General features: G+C 36.8%; 1 long non-coding RNA gene across 1 annotated transcript; it reads right to left on the bottom strand.

Annotated features, from left to right (window-relative positions):
- Positions 1-12404: 12404 nt before the first annotated feature.
- Positions 12405-13876, bottom strand: LOC144996691 (uncharacterized). The gene is made up of 2 exons (XR_013659546.1): positions 13191-13876; positions 12405-13094 (listed from the first exon to the last, which is right to left on the bottom strand). It is a non-coding gene; the product is annotated as an uncharacterized LOC144996691 (long non-coding RNA).
- Between the last annotated feature and the right edge of the window lie 791 nt (positions 13877-14667).

Here is a 14667-nt window from a genome sequence, read left to right as displayed (position 1 = left end):
CCAAGCCTTAAAGTCACACTTCAATAATCTGTGATCTATTTTTTAGGTGTTCTCAGTGGTCTTTTAATTATGATTATGCCATTTTTAGCCAGGATAAATAAATAAATAAATAAAACTGTGTTGTTTTCTAGGACATGCTGTAGTTTCTGCAGAGCAGCAGTACTCCATTAGAAATGTGCAGTGGTGAAGTGTTTAGGAAATCGATGTTTATCGGCAGATACTGGTGCTGACAAAAGTGGATTTGCGCCGTAGCTCTACGTAAGTAATGTGTTGCATTATGTCTTTTTACAGAATGTCAAAAAGCCTGTATTATTTAGGTGTCGCTGTACCGTTAGTGGTGTTAAATAATTAACTACGGTGGCCTTGAAGTTTAAATCACATTAACAAATCCGGCAACACAAAAACATCATAAAGATCACAACAATTAAAAAAGCAAAATAAATCATAAAAAAACAACATTACGTTTTAGAAATCAAAGCAAAATTCCTGGAACTATAACTGCTTCAAAAAAAGAAAAAGAAATAAACAATAAGAACAAAAAGCAAAATGACTAAAAAACAAATTGAAACATTTTAGAAAACAAAAGTAATTTTCAGAAATCAAAGCGTGAAATGTTAAAAAACAAGGTAAAAAAGAAACTGAAAAAACTAGGTATTATGGGAAATCACTGATTGGATGATGATGTCTGTCCATCATTTTGACAGACAGTTATTTAGCATTAAGCACCTTAAGCCACAAACGTGAATGTTACTGCTTACCCAAACAGCTGCTTCTTTCAAAATATATTTTATTTCAGGACGTACCTTTGAAGACATTCTGGGACTATAAACACCAACATTTTCATTTACCGGTAATTAATCGTTATTGCAGAACTTTGTTTCAAATGAAGGACTTTTTCTTTATATTTGCAAGTTAATCACTTTCAAATCTAAATGCCAATATTGACGGCAAATAAACAGGAAAGTGTCTATGTATAACTGCTGAATTAAAGGCAATGTGGTTGAAAAGGTATGTGCACAAAACCTTTGTGCTGGTGCACCTAAGAAAAAAGTTGGGCCCACCGATGCAACCACTCAAAAATTTGGTCTAGAGCACTGATATATATGTTCTCCAAAATCAGAAAAATGCATCAAGAACATGTTAAAAACACCATTTTTCACCTGAGTGGGTCTTTAAAGAGAAAAGCTACACAAAAACAGAACATGTGGGAGACAGATATAAATTGTGAGGCCAGTTGTTTTTACATCGTAGTTCAAGTAAGCATTCACATCTGACTAACCAAATTCTTCATTCATAAGAAACAATACGTCCCTATAGAATAGAACAACAGGGTCAGTATTTTGGAGGGGGAGCTGTGTGTTAATGCTATTTTTTTTAAAAGCTTTTAGGAAAACCATTAGTAAAACGGGAAGGTCTCTGGAAAGGTGCAGTCAAACTCAGTTCACCTTTGTTCCCTCCATAGCAGGTGGTGATGCAAACTGTATCTTTGCTGGATCAAAGATCCTGCTTGGTACATCTGGGATCTGGATGATGTTGATAGGAGGAACGTGATTTGCTCCTTTTTTAATTGCTCTGAGTGCAGAGCTGTGTCACATAGTTTGTCATGATTAGTGAGAAATTAAATATTTCACAAGGCTGTGCAGTTTGCTAACTACATCAGTTATATTTCCAGAAGAAAGGACTCTTCTGTTTGCTTGCCTTGTTACTCAGATGTAATTTGTGACTGCAGGAAGTAAGGGCTAAAAGGTTTTATCTTGCATTTTCAATGTTTTACTTCAATATTTCTGACTAATTTCTGTCCGTAACTAAGTCCTTCAGGTTCTGAATTTGCTCTGGTATTTGTTATGGTGCATGAAACCATCAAACACTTTGTTCTTTCACTGCTGTTTTTTCAAAACCTAACCAGCCAATGTGAGGAAAACTATGTGGTGGTTGGGGAGGAGTCTATGTGCATTGGTGTGGCTAACATTAAGAGAGAGTCCTCCTCTCATGGTGACCCTTTGCCCTGTGACTCAGACATGTCCAGTATCAAGACTTTGGCCTCAGGGCCAATGTGTTCTGTAGAGCCGGGAAAATAGATATGGCATTCCAGCATCATACACCTCCCACTCATCATGCTATCTCATAACCTCCCTACGGATAATGACCAAACGGCTGTCTGGTGCAAACATGTGTGCATCTTTATGAGAACCTGTAAACACAGTAGGAGACAGAGAGGAAAAGCTTAAATCCAAATTCCTGCCTGTAATGTTTTTAAAAAAGGAAATTCTATGCATGCTTGATATTCAGCGAGGTTAAAAAACATTTATCAAAATGATAGTTAATTTGAAAAACAAATCCTGCAAAGACACATAAGATGACTCAGCAAAAAAATGTAAGCACTACAGTTTGTATTAATTTTACTGAGATGTCTTAACATGACATATTTCAACTTTCAGTGATTATGTAATCATTTCATTTCAGATTTTTGTTTTCAACAAATGGCATTGATAATAACGGCAACTCTTTAAATACTGGTGATCACCAGAGCATTTTGTTCCTTGGACTTTGTGTGCGTCTTTGTGAGTGAATGAGGGGCTGGTTTTCCATGTAAAATGTATGACTGGATATTCTTGGGTGAATTTCTCTATGCTAATTATTTCACCTGTGCGCACACAAGAATGATAATTCAAAGTTTAAAGCACCACCACTTCTGGACAACATGAATGAAATAGAATCATGGACTCATGTTGACTGTGGAGTAAGAAAACTGTACATTAACTCAAACCTGTTGTGACAAATAAGGAGATTATAACAGAAAATGCAATGAAGGAAATTTAACCCACTGGAAGAATTTCCAACATTAAACAAAATTTGAAGACAGAAAGTGGCACAACAGAATTGATTTCTTCGGAAATGGAAACATCTCATATTTTTGACATTTATGTTTAACAACCAAAAAAGCTCTAAATCACTTACAGCAATTCTTGTGGCATTTTTCTTAAGATGGAGGTCATTTATAAAGGAAATTAAGCTTAAAATAGAATTTTTGAGTATTTCTTTATTTCTTAGTGTTTTGAATCAGTAACAAACAAAAAGGAATGCTGTTTGAAAAAGCTTATAGGTGTGACATAGAACTTAAAACGGCAAGTCACAAGATCCCTGCTCTGCTCCATTCTGATGCATTAATTTGTAGACAAATAAATCCAAGCAGGTCTTCGTTTTCAGTATAAACAGTACGATCATAATTAAAAGACCACTGGGAAAGCTTTTACAATAGACCAAAAAATGATCGGAGTGGGGATTTAAACAGGAAAAACGTAAAATTTGAAATCTTTAGATATAAGCCAGTCTGATTTCACTACACAGAAGTACTTCTGGACATCACTGAGTCCAAAAAGTGTCCTAATTTGAATATACATGAAAACTACCTTGAAAATGGCTTCCTTTAAAATATGCTGTCTTAATCTCAAAGTGCTTTACATTACCCAAATGAAATTGTCAGACATAAAAATACCACTCAAAACATATGTTAGATAAAACAAAAAAAGAAATGCTGCTGCTTGCTATGAATTTTAAAAACTAAAGTGCCTTTAGTATAGAAAAAAATCCTTATTTCAGTTCTATAGTTAATGTTGCCTGCTATATAGAAGCACATGTTTGCATTTTAGTGCTTACAGGATTTTTTTTTCCCAGAAACATGCCAGACTTTAGGATCTTTGCAAAATTGCTAAAGCTATTTATTGGAACAACTGTGAACACCTGGAGCTACCAGGAAAGAGGCCTAGAAAAAGACCAACAAGGAGGTTCATGGATAAAGTCAAGGAGGACATGAGGGTAGTGAAGATGAAGCAGAATTACAAGATTAGATGGAGGTAGCAAGTGAAAGGCAAATTAGAAGCAACTTTGTTAATTATTTATGTCATGATCTGGCCATGTGATCATTACAACGATATTGTATTTCTTCATGCTTGTCAAGACTTTGAATAAAATAACACTAAAGATGTTTCAAAAATAAAACAACATGAAGTAATCCATTTCTAACGGATTCCATAGTTTGTATTTGTTCGACAAATTAACCAAAATAAACCAGATTAAGTATTTTAAAAAGACACTGCAAGCATTTTTTATGAATAAATAAAATTTGTTCTACTGGTGTTTGATGAACAAACTCACCAGCTGATACTGTCGGTGTCCTCATTTCAGTTTTGTCTTTAATAAGGCGAGTTTTAGTTTGAGATATCCACTCTTGCTGTGCAAAGAAAGCTAGGCTGTGAGGGGAGTTCATAGAGGCAAGGGATGATAAGATGACATGTGGGCTGGCCAAAAGGATGACAAGGCGACATGCAAAATTGCCTACAAAGAGGCATCAAAGCCTTGACGAAACTGCTTTCCTTGCTCTGTGTCTGCAACTGCCACAAGTCGAGTTATGATGATGAATATTTTTTATCAACAAATGTTTGATAAATAAGGCATGTCATATTTCTGGTTCTCCAGCTATTTTTTTGTAACCCAGTGTGCTGAGCTCAGATTCTTTCAAAAAACATCAAACGTTAATTTAGCATGACATTAAGCACTACTTTGTTTTTTTAATGAGATTCATTAAATAAGCAGGTACTAGTACCTCTTGGATTAGTATGTACACTCAAAAAAAGGAAATTACCAGCCAATTAAGTTAACGAAAAAGTAACTTGTCATTTCAACCAGAAAATGTTATGTTTGTAAATCTTACGTGAATGAATCATGTCGATTGTACATAAAAATAATCCATTTAAAAGTTACTAATTTCAATCATGTTGATCCAACGTGATACCATTAAATTGGATGCATTAGTAATCGCAAGGAATTGTGGGATACCATTTTCTTTGTCTATCTGGGCAGATTGGGGTTTAAGTGTGAGTTTTTGTCCCTGGGTTTTATTGTCTAGCTGTTTTACTCTGTTTTAACTAGTGATTTAAACTGTTATGTTTATTTTTTTTTTGCACCATGAGTTAAAGTTTGGTAGAGGATGATGACCAACCCCCTTGCGTGGCAAACTCTTAATGTTCCAATACTTAACACAGAGTTCGTGGTAATTGAGCTCCTGTCTTGTGATGTGGGACTTTGCTGGGTAATTCATGTCATTGATGTGAAACTTAAAAGACCCATTGGTTGTAACATTGGAACAATGTACCAATTACAGATGTGTAAATAAAATTAAAGAAAAAAATAGAAATTTAAGTTAAATAAACTTAATTTTCTTATGTGTGACCAATTGAAGTGATTCAATTAAATTGGATCAATTTTTTTCTTTTTAGAGTGAGCAACAATATCAATTTAAAGTTGGGTGCAACTGCTCTATTTAAATTGAATCAACTTAAATTTATTAGTTTGAACCTAAATACATTAAGTTGACCCAACCTAAATATATTAAGTTGAGCCAACCTAAATACATTAAGTAGGACCAACATGATTCATTTTTGTTAAAGTAACGCAATCTAATCATGTGGAAATCCTTTCCATAATTTTTTTATGTTCATTCAAAGTGAACGTTTTTTGAGTGTATATGTATGCATGTAAAACCAAAATGTGGCATATATATACAAACTAACTGTTTCCAAAAACTAAATATTTTACCATACATACATTCTGATGAAAACTGTTATATTATTTTTCTTGATTTCACAACTAATATTATTCATCCTTAGACTATTATTTAAAATTTTGTTGTTCCTTGCCAAGGGAAGTTAACCCTTTAACACCAGAGCTTTTTTTTCTACCATAACTCTTCTACCATTTACGCAATTAACATAAATCCAGCAGATTTTGAAGCTTTGTCCTGATATGTAACACAGCTGTGACGTGTTGACACCCTCAACATAATTTAATTGATTCTGTCGCAGAGAAGTGTTAAATAACGGTGCAAAGCTTGTATGAAAAGCCACTTTTCTCTGTGTCAGAGTCAGCTAATTCATGTTGATCACATGAACGGTTGAGGAGAAACAGTATTTAGAAGAGGATGTGTTATTTCGCTGGCGACTTCTCTGGTATCAAAAGGTTAAACAATATCCACAATCTCTTCAAATAAATACAGAGGCACCTTCAGGTTTACGCCAACAAAGGCAAACCCCTGGGAAAATGATTAATAAAATTTGATCCTTGTCATCCAGCAGGGAGGCCACGATGAGAATGAATTGGAAATAAAATGAACACAAATACTAATAAATCTGCAAACAAGAGCTACCATCAGTTTCTCTTGAGCATAGAAAAGTTGCACAGAATATAGTTAAAACTGTTGTAAATTGACTACATCAAAATGTTAAAAAGGCCAGAGTACCTTTAGCACTTATCAAGACCCACTCCAATGAAAAATGTGTTTTTGTGGTGTTTTTAGCCTAAAATATGCAGATCAGGTCGCAAGCTAAAAGATGATTGAAATGGGATTTTAACAATCATGTAATAATTACTTACATAGAGATAGCACAAGTGAAGCGTAATTTTGCAAAACATATGTACATGTGTTATATTTTACACTTTCGATGTAACTTTAGTTGATTTTGAGCCAACAGGTCAATATGCAATATGGAGTTTTAGCTGACTGTAAAGCTGTTTCTTGCAAGAAGCTGACCAATTTCGGAACAATGGATAAACTCAGAAGTGTCTTGCTTTTTAGATCAGAGAGTTGGTGAGTTAACAGAGTTCAAAACAGTTTTCATGGAGCAGCAAGGAAACACAAAAAAGAAGGCAGAGTCTACGGATTTAGACTCCAGCCCATTTCTGGTGCCGCTTTGTTGCCATGGAACCCAGAGATGATATGCTCTGTAAGGAACAGCTGCAGAAAAGCCTAAGCCACAACATTTGATTAGTGCAGTCTGCCTTTAAGGTTTCGGGACAGTGTTTTTTCTTCTTAGCACGACATTCTAAGCCTTAAGAGTTTCTCTCATGTCAACCCCATGCTAAGAAATATATGTGTGATACACTTGGAAGGATAAAACCTTTACAGCAGTAAAAAACGTTTTTATTTTTGCCTTAACCCCTAACCTAGTCTATAAAGAACACTTCAAACTAACCCCTTTTTAAATGTATTTATGTTTATCTACTTCCCTATAAAAAATATTCCAGGAATTTTGCATTCATCTATCTGTTCCTCATTTTTGTTCTAAATAACCTTTTTGTCTTAAAATAGTGTTTCTGAGTGACTGTTTTGTGTGTTCTAAGACCCCAACCAGTCGTGGCAAATGGTCACCCACAAGTCTGCTGGGCTCTAGGTTTCAAAATCTAACATTTGGAGGGAGTTTTCTACCCTACTATTGTTCTTTGCTTTCTCAGAACAAGGATTTCACGAAAAACCATTTGACATAGCCTATTAGTCACTTATATCGCCTGAATTACAGCACAGACTCCATCTGTGTTGTAAAGATCTGGAATGTTTAAGATGAAACTAGTTATGAGAATTGAAGCTGGGTTAAATATTTATTGCTTTTTTTAGTGCTTTGAGACAATCTTGGTTATCACTTTGTTACTAAATTAAATGAGTTGAAAATTGTTTTTCCCATAAGTAGGGTAAGCTTAGGATACTTAATATGACGATGTTGGCCATCTTTGCATTTTTTGCTTTATTGGGGGAAAAAAGGATGATAACTTAAACTGAAAAGTTATTTGCTAAAAACTTTTTCTCAACAAACATTCCAAAAAAGTAATCTTTTAAATATATCTATTATTATATATTCTAATTGGTTGAGTCTGAGTTGAGTCTGTTTCACCTTCATTAGACTGCTGTTTTCCCATTAGTTTACATTTTTTGTCTGTTTTCATTCTGCAGATACAAGGTTAAATTCATCAAGATGGTTGGTGCTACAAATCTGACATTTCCACAGTTCCTGTCTAGAGCCCCCATTTTGGTTCAAGATCGAGTTTTTTTTGTTTTGTTTTAAACAAACTAAAAAAAATTGTGTATTTGGTGTTTTTAACATGTCCTTGTGGCATTTTTCTGATGATAGAGGATATTTATTAAGGAATTTGATGTGATGATTGAATTTTGGTTTGGTTTTTGTCAGTGATGTTATGGTTTTGCTCATGTTCTGTTTCGAATTGTCCATCTGTCACATCAGTTTTAGGTTTGTCATGATTCACAGCTGTCTTCATTTCAGTTAATTACCCTCAGTCTATTTCAGTGTCTGGTTTTGGGTCATCTGCTCTGTTCTGTCATACCATGTTCACCTACTCCATTGAAGGGGATTGCTGTACAATCCTTTAAGCTTCCTTCTTTCTGTGGAGCGTCACCAGGCCGCTCCTATTCATGTTTCTGTACGTGGGGAGGGCCATTGGGACCACTCCTCTTGTGTCTCTTCCTGAGGATGGTCACCGCTCAACCCGTTTGGCTGTATTCCCCATTTCCGAGGAGGGTCACCAGTGCTGCTTCCCTTCAGGTTTCCTGTTCCTGGGAAGAGTTGCTGGGACTGCTCCCCTTCATGCCTGTTCCTGAGTAGGGGTTCTGATACCCCTCCTATCAGTCTGGCAGCAGGAACCTTAAATGTTTTCTGGACTTGCTTTTGTTTTATTGCTCCTCCAGGTCCCCTCCTCCCAGGTGTCTTATTGTATTTGGCGATCTGCCCTTTCCTTTTGGGAGGGGTACTGTAAGGATTGCTCTTTTGTCTGGTTTTTGTCAGTGATATCATAGTTTTGGTCGTGTTGTATTTTATTTTTATTTTTTATTTGTCCCTCAGTCACCATTTTCAAGTTTGTCGTGATTCACAGCTGTCTTCATTTCAGTTAATTAAGTTAATTAAGGGTCTGGTTTTCAGTTCTTCCTTATCAGGTCATCTGCTCTGCTCTGTATTGTCACCTCTGTTGCACCCAGGGTTGTTATGTTTCAGCTTATTAAACGTTAAATTTCTGCCACTATACCGGCTCCCCTGCATTTTTGGGTCCTTCACTATCAGTTCCTGACATTTAATTGAGACACTGTAAATCAGAAGCAGACAAAATGCTGTATAAAAAACACTTGTCTAGAAGCTACAGAGGGCCACAATCTCCCTAGTCTGCTCCATTCTGATGCATCCATTTGCAAAGAAATGGATCCACGTGCATCTTAGTTTTCCTCATGTTGAGCTGGCATCTGACTGTAAAAACTGTTTGGCTGGATGTACTCTAGTATTCCTCAGCATATTAGTTGCACTGGTAATGTTAGGTTTGAGTTGTAAGGGGATGAGCTGGCAGAAAATGGGGGAAGGCTTACTCCACTGCAACAATCCCGCCCACATCTCAGGTGAATTTTTGAACTACCGCTCTGCATAAACTCTCCTTTTGAATTGTTCCAAACTTTTTTTTTTTTCTGGCTAAAAACGGCATAATCATAATGGAAAATTATAATTAAAATTAAAAAAATTATTTGGAAAGAGCCTAAAACTTTTGCAAGAGAGCATGTAACCTTATGATTACCCAAATTGAGAGATCTTGTTCGACTGCTTAACCATGTAATTTTCTATTTTGAAAGCTTAGAGGAGACATTTTCATGACTTAGTGTATATTAAACACTAAATCAGAAATTTATGCTAGTTACTTTTTATTTTTTGTCTTGCAATGTTAATGCTGAAGTTGTTAAAACCTAATTTTTACTTCTTGCAAACATAAAAAACTTTAAAAACATATTGCAGAGGTAGAGTGGTTGACCTCTGATTGGAATAGATAGATGACTTTATTAATCCCAGAATGGGGAAATTTCATTTATCTTTGGCAGCAGAAAACGACATTCAGAAATAATCTATATAATATAACATCAAAAAAGGACATTCATATTAAATTGTTAAAATTATTTATAAAATTATTATGAAAATTATCAAAAACGAGATTCATATTAAATAAATAAATATTAAATAAATAAATACAGCTGTGAAAGTGTAAAAAACGTGATCAACTGTAAAAAACGTGTAAAAACTGCAGGTCTTGATACCCAAATCTGATTTTCTGACTATATCTGATTTTTTTTTTTTGACGACCCGCTTATATCACCTTTTAAAAGTGACCCGTATCCGATTTTTACATTTACACTATACAGTCCTGAAACTATCAAACGTAGACGTTCTGAGGACTATGTAGCAGCATTTCCGCCTTACGTGGACCTCCTTTGGACTTTTGTGTGACTGCAGTTGTCATGGAGGCAACGCAGCGACTGAAGGACACTCCAGGATGATGCAGGCACACGAGAGGGTATGCGCGGGAGAGGAAAAAGAAGGGCTGCTCGGCCGGTTTATGTGCTCTTGCTGAGTTTTGAACGAGGAAGTGTTTGCAGATGTTGTGTTGTACTAACAGTTTGATCCAAGCAAAGAAAAAACGGCTTCTAGCCTGTTCCAGAGCAACGGTGTCCCACTTGATTAGTTACCGCTTGCTTCCCGACCGGGACCGGACCGAATATAACGAAGCCTGAGGCTGAAAGGTAGCACGCTGATGGGGCACCAGCTGTCCTCGAACAGCAAAATCGGCGCACAAAAGCTCCTTAATAAGTCATGTGATCTCAGTTGGTGGTGTCCTGAGTTGACGTCACTGACGTACGACTCCCATTTACTGGGGAATATCCGATTTGTCTGCTTACATGGCACACAAAATGCACGTATCCGATCCGTATCCGATTTATTTCCACATATGTATGAGGCCTGAATCCGATCTGAGAAGAACGGAATCCATGCGGTTTTTGTCTGCTTACACGTTCACCGGTCATATCCGATCTGTGCCACATTAGAGGAAAAAATTAGAATTGGGTTACTTGAACCATGGAGATTAAATGGGGCCAAAGTGTCTTTGTGCAGAACACCAAACCCCACATTCTTCCTAATGGTAATAGTTAGGCGTCAGTGTTTGGCAGCGGAGCTGCCATCAGTGTGTGAGTGTGTGTGGGTGTGTGTGGGTGTGTGTGTGTGCATAGGTGAATGGGACCGAGACTATAAAGCGACTTGGGCCTTTTAAGAAAATTGTAAGGTGCTATATAAGTATTCGCCATTTACCATTTTGCACCAATACTGGAATTACATAGTAAGTTGGAATTTTCAAGAAATAAAAAATAATCACAGTTTGGTTTGGTAAGTATTGTTTTATTCAATTTGTGTTGTAATTTCTGACATTCTGTAGTTTCATTGGAATACACTGCTTTTTGGCTTGCTTTCAGATTTTGGATTAGACTTTTTTTTTTCCATTGAAGCAAATATTTAGATACTAATTTATACCTCCTATGAACCACTAAGACAGCAAATACAATATAACATAAGAACAAACTGCTTCACAGCTTTGTGTAACTTAAGTTTTGCAGCATGCCAGCTGTCAACCATAGAGATGTTCTCCAAGTTGGATTGAAATTTCAATTACAAATTTTCTGGCTAGCACTTACACCTCAATTTGTAATGTCATATTGAGCCAAGCTACTCCCCAAGACGCCGCCCTTAGAACCACTGAAGACTTAATGATCTAAATAAAGATGGAAAGGAGGTCTGACTATGTCTATTAGGTCTTTTTGGCTGCATGTGCAGAACAGTGTTCTGCGGCAGCCTACAGGAATGGTGTGGCATGAAGCAGAGTAGATGTGAAGTGTGGGCACAAGCTGTGGGCGAGATCCACTTCCTCTGTCTCCATAGAGATGACAGGGAGACAGGGAGGCCCCCCCCTGCACACTGCGCCATCGCTAATTCAAGATGGCAGCTGCAGTCAGAAGAGCGGGCCTATAATGATAATGTGTATGAGGAGGTCATTGCTGGTGACATGGGGAAAAGCATCTGTTTGTAGCTAGTGTGTGCAATACCTTGTACCGTTTTCTGCTTGATAGAACTTTGTCCCCTGCCATCTGCATATAATCCAACATTTATACATGACCCAAAAGAGATATGGAGTAAATAGATCATATGCTAATGAAAGAAGGTCATTTGCCTTTGTTGAGTTTTTAAGAATCCAACATCTCCAACAGTGAAACAAGCTACATATTCAACTGAAAATATCCAATAAAAAAAACCCCATACATGTTTATCCTAATTCTTTTCTCGTTTTTTTGTTTTGTTTATGATAAGCAACTTTTAAATCCCACTGCGACTGTCTTTTGAACCATTTCTAAATTATGATTATGCCGTTTGAAAACCTGCGTTTAAGTAAAGTTAGTAAAGTTTTGGTAAGATGATTCCAAAAGTGCTCTCAGGAAGAGAGCTTTTGATTAATAAGTGGTGTAATTGTATGTCTATTTAGGACAATATTGTATCAGGGAGTGCAGAATTATTGGGCAAGTTGTATTTGAGGATTAATTTTATTATTGAACAACAACCATGTTCTCAATGAATCCAAAAACTCATTAGTATCAAAGCTGAAAATTGTTGGTAGTAGTTTTTAGTTTTAGCTATTTTAGCAGGATATCTGTGTGTGCAGGTCACTATTACTGTGCATAATTATTAGGCAACTTAACACAAAACAAATTCATTTCAATTGTTTATTTTCACCAGTGAAACCAATATAACATCTCAACATTCACAAAAAAATATGCATTTCTGACCTTCAAACAAAACAAAAACAAATCAGTGACCAATGTAGCCACCTTTCTTTGCAAGGACACTCAAAAGCCTGCCATCCATGGATTCTGTCAGTGTTTTGATCTGTTCACCATCAACATTGCGTGCAGCAGCAACCACAGCCTCCCAGACACTGTTCAGAGAGGTGTACCATTTTCCCTCCTTGTAAATCTCACATTTCATGATGGACAACAGGTGATTTTCATGCAGGACAATGCTCCATCACACGGGTCCAAGTACTCCACAGCGTGGCTGGCAAGAAAGGGTCTAAAAGAAGAAAAACCAATAACTTGGCCTCCTTGTTCACCTGATCTGAACCCCATCTTGAAGGATGCAGACTTCTTCCTGTACCACTGCTTGAAGAAGGTGTCTTCCAGAAACTGGCAGTTGACCAGGACTGGGAGTTGAGCTTGACTCCATCCTCAACCCGAAAAGCCCCACAAGCTCATCTTTGATGATACCGGCCCAAACCAGTACTCCACTTCCACCTTACTGGCGTCTGAGTCGGACTGGAGCTCTCTCCCCTTTACCGATCCAGCCACGGGCCCATCCATCTGGCCCATCAAGACGCACTCTCATTCTGTCAGTCCATAAAACCTTAGAAAAATCAGTCTTGAGATATTTCTTTGCCCAGTCCTGACATTTCAGCTTGTGTGTCTTCTTCAGTGGTGGTCGTTTTTCAGCCTTTCTTACCTTGGCCATGTCTCTGAGTATTGCACACCATGTGCTTTTGGGCACTCCAGTGATGTTGCAGCTCTGAAATATGTGAAAAACTTGTGGCAAGTGGCATCTTGGCAGTTGTACGCTTGACTTTTCCCAGTTCGCGGGCAGTTATTTTGCACCTTGGTTTTTCCACACGCTTCTTGCGACCCTGTTGACTATTTGGAATGAAATGCTTGATTGTTCGATGATCACGCTTCAGAAGGTTGGCAATTTTAAGAGTGCTGCATCCCTCTGCAAGATATCTCACTATTTTTTACTTTTTTGAGCCTGTCAAGTCCTCCTTTTGACCCATTTTGCCAAAGGAAAGGAAGTTGCCTAATAATTATGCACACCTGATATAGGGTGTTGATGTCATTAGACCACACCCCTTCTCGTTACTGAGATACACATCACCAAATATGCTTAATTGGTAGTAGGCTTTCGAGCCTATACAGCTTGGAGCATGCATGAACAAGATGATATGGTCAAAATACTCATTTGCCTAATAATTCTGCACTCCCCACTATCAAAGGTCTGACTAACTTGCCAGTAAATAAAACTTTCTGACATGTCTCAATGTTGTGACTATGGAGGACTTTTCATGAGGTGCCTGCCAGGTCTTTCTCCTAACATTTAGGATGAGAAAATACATTATGTCACGAAGGATGTTATCCACACCCTCAACCCTATATACACACAAAAAGCCCAGATATTGTTTTAACTTTTTTATTGTTTATTTTCTTTTAAGATGGATGTTGCTGAAAGAACACAAGAAATCTATGGAGCTCCAAATTGTTCATAGTTAAAAATATACATATGAATATGATTGTGCAATCACACAATCAACCAATAAATCTCTTATAAATACATAAAAAGATCATGAAATTGTGAAAAACCTGCACAAAGATTTTTTTCAATTTAAATATTATTAACTATATTTCAATTTGCTTTAAAAACCTATTCATTTTTTTAAAAACATCATTTTTAAATATTTATTTTTAATCATCTTGAATGTTATTATAATTTGTGGCTTTTTTCAGAAACTCGGATTTCAAAATCAATATTTTCCAAAGTATCTTTGTTTTTATTTCACATTGATGTTTTTCAGAATGACTTATTTATTTCATAATGAGCTATTTCAGTAGAGTGTGCAAACTGACAGATCACCACAATATCAGTTTGATTGCCGTATTTTTTGGAGTATCCTTTGTGCTATCTTAGTTGATCCCACCCTTACTTTGACGTGTTCTCCCTACCATGACAAAGGTGGATAAAGGTGGAAAGATTTCATGTAATCCATGGACACCAGTGAAGATCAAAAATCATTGAAGAAAAAAGGTTCAGCGCACTGTCTAGTGGGTCTAGATGACCCAACTCCCAACGTTAAAGTGCCTAGGATAGCACAAGGGTTACGAGTTTGATTTTTTTGCATAGTGCCTGGGGTTGCAACTTATACTTCGGTGCGACT

The sequence above is a fragment of the Oryzias latipes genome, chromosome 12, assembly GCF_053564925.1.
Source record: "Oryzias latipes strain Hd-rR chromosome 12, Olatipes_Hd-rR_3.1".
NCBI lineage: Eukaryota > Metazoa > Chordata > Actinopteri > Beloniformes > Adrianichthyidae > Oryzias > Oryzias latipes.
The sequence above is the reverse complement of the archived record's forward strand: the minus strand, read 5'-3'. Positions and strand labels throughout refer to the sequence as shown.